This window comes from Fukomys damarensis, unplaced genomic scaffold, assembly GCF_012274545.1.
Source record: "Fukomys damarensis isolate Sample0158 unplaced genomic scaffold, DMR_v1.0_HiC HiC_scaffold_38, whole genome shotgun sequence".
Classification (NCBI taxonomy): domain Eukaryota; kingdom Metazoa; phylum Chordata; class Mammalia; order Rodentia; family Bathyergidae; genus Fukomys; species Fukomys damarensis.
Window position 1 is genome coordinate 18,503,380 of NW_022900950.1, and position 4,342 is coordinate 18,507,721.

A 4,342-nucleotide genomic window follows, 5' to 3' on the forward strand; every position below is an offset into this window, starting at 1 on the left:
CTAAAAAAAAAAAAAAAAAAAAGAATTAAAAGCATCATACCACAGCATTATATGCTCACCCATGTTTATAACGGCACAGTTTGTAATGACCAAGTCTTGGAAATAGCCCAAATGCCCATCAACTGGAGACTGGATAAAGAAGATTTTAAAAAAAAACAAATGGAGTATTACTCAGCCATAAAGAATGAGAACTAGAGACATCTATAGCTAAATGAATGCACCTTGAGGCCATATTCTTAAGTGAAATAAATAGGATACACATGTGTAAATGCCAACTTGTTTCTGTGGTGTGAGAAAGTAAAAGTGTCAATGAGGAAAAAAATGTATAATAGATAATGTGAAATAGGAAGGAGAGGCCCAAAGGGAAAATGGAAGTAGGGAGGGGGAGTAAGGGAAAGGAAAGAAGGGAAATAAAAATATGTAAAAAGAAGGAAAAATGGAAACAAAGGTTTTGTAAATAGGGAGGAGTGGAGGAGTGAAAGGGAGAGAAGGGGAATGGGAAAAATATGAACCAATATAGACCATGCATAAGTACATATTCCCAAGGAGGAATGCAGTCATAATGTATACCTAAAATGTACCCGATAAATTTAATAAAAAATAAAGTCTGCAATATTTTATGCACCAATATACTACCAATAAAGAGACATCTGAAGGGAGCCCTTAATTTGGTACAACAACTGCTATCTATTCTTGCCCTGAGTCATACATTTTGAGACTTTAAATGGATGCAGTGATGTAATTTAAAAAGAATGTATAGGTCATGACTAAGCTGCTGTCTGAGGGAGACAGCTATATTTTATAACAACAGTCCAAAGGATTATCATGTTTTACATTCTTTCCCCCACAAATGTCTCCATTTTTCTGAAAGGCTCATAAGTTCAACTATGTTTCACCACCATTTAAAGAAGCCAGACAAAGCTGAGATTCTGAAAGCCTTATTTTGATTGTTTGGTTTTTTTTTTTTTGAAACTTCAGTGCTTTCATATTTTTGCTTTAACTTAGTTTTTCACTGGTCAGCTTACAAGAACTACATAGATCTGTATGAAAATGAATAGCAATTTTATGACTTTCTCACCATCCACAAGTTTCCCTGCCTGCAAGATGACAGTTGTGAAGGCCATTTGGGAAGGGCATGTGCTTTGGATCTGCTGACACTTATTTGAGCCCCAACTTTACCATGCCATATAACCTCACTAAACCTCAGTAACTTCAAGGGCAGTATGTATCTAGAAAAGGTTGCTGGTTGATATAAGATGAGACATGATAAATGCATTTATCATTGCAAGCAATCAACCAGGTATGGGTACTATAACGATCTAAATGGCATGAAACAAAACAGACTTTTAAGCCTCTGATCAGAACAGTGTTCAATGATTTTGCCACTAAAATTAATTTACTGACATATATAATGTCAGTACTTTCCTAAAAAGTTAATGATTTTCTATCATTCTATTTGATACCTTTCCTAATGGACAAATATGAGTACCATTTTGGCACTTTGGGTGGTTATTTCACATTTGTGCTTACTTATTTCCTGTTACATTTTACCACTGTGCCATTAGAATACTAGTTTATTTCTTTCTTCTTCTTCTTTTCTTTTCTTTTTTTATTTATTTCTTTATTTATTTTTGGTACTGGGGATTGAACTCAGGACCTTGTGCTTGTGAAGCAGGCAGCAGCACCACTGAACTAAACCCCAAGTGCTGAGTCTACTTCTTTTGATATTTGTGACTTATGCCTCTTCTACCTAAATCATATTATTTATTGAAAATCCAACTATTTTTTAACTTTCCCTGTGTCCTCATTATTGCATTAACCAAACCTCTCTCAATAGCCACCCAAATCTTTTTACCAACAAGCTGATTCTCAGAAGCTTGAACAACTATGCTTTCATTCTCCAGAGTGCATTTATAGTTGGAGACAAGAGGCTGTTTCTTGAAAGTCATTCAACAGACCTCGTGACTTTACTGTCCCTCTGGTAAATATCAGCTGCATTTTTGCCTTATTTTTATAAAACTGAGACTAAATTTTATAATCCAACAGTATATATTTTATAATGTAAACATCAAAGTGAGTTTTTACATTAAGAAATCTACTATATTTCATTATAAATACTTATGAAATATATTACAATAACACATTTATAGAAAATTTTCTATTATGTAGACAAAATGTTAGATATCTAATTTTAAAATGTAATAATTTTATTATTGCTTTGATATATTTTACATCTTAGTTTTATGGTGTCAAAAAATTATGACTAGCATACAGAAGGTTTAATAATCAAGCATGCAGGTAATTTGACTATTTCTCTTTATTATGATTAATAGTAGTAATGATGATATTAATAAAGTAGTGCATAAATAAAAGGCAAATTGTTTTTGCAATAGTTTAATAACTTTAGGCAGATATCTAAGATTTAAATCTGTCATGGGAATTGAGGAAACCTCCAGCGTTAGTGGTTATTTTGTGTAGGAGAACCTGTTTTTTCCCACAGAGGAAAATAAAAACAGATTCAATGAATCTTCCAAATTTTTTCTCTCTGATTTCCCTTTATTCCATTTTTAAGGGAAACTTTCAGAACTGCTGTACTTATTACACAAGAAACAGATTTCAAAAAAGGAATTTTTAATAATCATAAAACATATGTGGAAGGAGAAATAGAAATGGAGAGGGGCGAACCACTTCAGGCTAAGATTTATAGAAAAAAAATCTTGAAATGGCTTTGGGAAGAGACAAAGAGAACATTCCGTTAGAAAAATCGCTGAAAAAATGAGAAGAGCAATAGAGAATGAAGATGCTTAGAGAGCGCCACAGAAAATCAAAAGCATCAAGCGGATGACTTTATTTGTCGTTAGAGAGCTTATTCAAGTTGATTCTCAAGCTTCAGGAAGCTGTTCCGCAAGCTTTTCACCAGAGGCATCTGTCGGAACCTGTTACACTCACCTCTTACCTGGTCTAGAATCTTAACCTTCTTCCTTTGGGTGACACACCAATGGGATGGTTATCTCAAACCACAATTAAGACTGGGAGAGAAAGCCCCGAGGGTTGCTTTAGTCTAGTACAAAGGAATTTTTGAGAAATACTTAGATGGTTAATCACCACTAATTAACAGGGCTGCTTAAAAACATCCAGAGTCTGATATGGTCCACAGGAAAGTGGGATGTTGGAATCACTGGGGGAAATTTTTCATGGGTAAGGGTACCTTCTGGGTTTGAATATTCATACGCACTAGACCTAGAAAAACGGGGCCTGAAATCTCGCTGTGGGGCATGCAGGGTACCCAAGAGGAAGAATATGGCAAATGACAAATCCAAGGTGGCTTTTTTGAACATCAGTTTTATTTAGGGCTTACTTTGGTTTGATGCCCTCTACAGCGAAGACTGGAACAGCCGGGATGGGATTCCTCAATGTCTTCAGCAGGCTGCTATGAAAAATTACTCTGCTTCTTTTCCTCATGTTCTCTCTCTCTCTCTCTTTTTCTTTTTTTTGTACCGGGGATTCAACTCGGGTCCTTGCGCTTATAAGGCAGGCCACCGAACCGCTGAGCTAAATCCCTGGCCCCTTCCTCATATTCTCTTTCTGGAATAGTCTGGCGGCACCCTTGAAAGTTCTAAATTTGGGGGCTAAGGCTTTAAGGGATTACATATTCGCTGAACAGTCTTTGAATGGATTTGAATCCAAATAGATTGGTTCCAACCTAAACACAACAGTTATCATCTGGGGCAGACCTGAGGAGTAGTTAAAATACGGCAAAATGAAAATGTGTCTTCTGATCAATATTGTGGACTGGAATCCTTTGGAAGAACAGCTGTGGGAGGGGTGGGGGATCTTAATTAGTTGGTAAGATTTAGATGGATGGAGAAGAGGGCGAGGGCGGTCTTGACTCATTTATTCTTTCAAAAATATTTATTTATAATGATATACAATATAAAATTCAGTAGCATGGCTAGGGATGTAGCTGAGCGGTGTAGTGTTCATTTATTACATGCAAGGTAGTGTGTTCAATTCCTGGTACCACAAATGAAAAAGAAAAAAATCAAGAACATAATTGTTTTCTATGTTTAATATAGTTTTTAAACAGTTAAAACCCTTCTGTGAAAACACAAAAAGTATCAGCACATAATTTAATTCTTATGAGCAATATTTTATTTGTTTTGTGTCTAAAATGCTACCAAAGTTTTAATTGGTTCTAAATTATTTTGCTTAATTTGAATAACAAAAAAGCTCACTTCCTTCCCAAAGAAGCTGAAATTTTAATTAAGTACACATTATTTACTGGACTTCAAGGCCCCAAATAAACACTGAGCGAGATTCTTTTTCAAAGGTTAGCATGTTC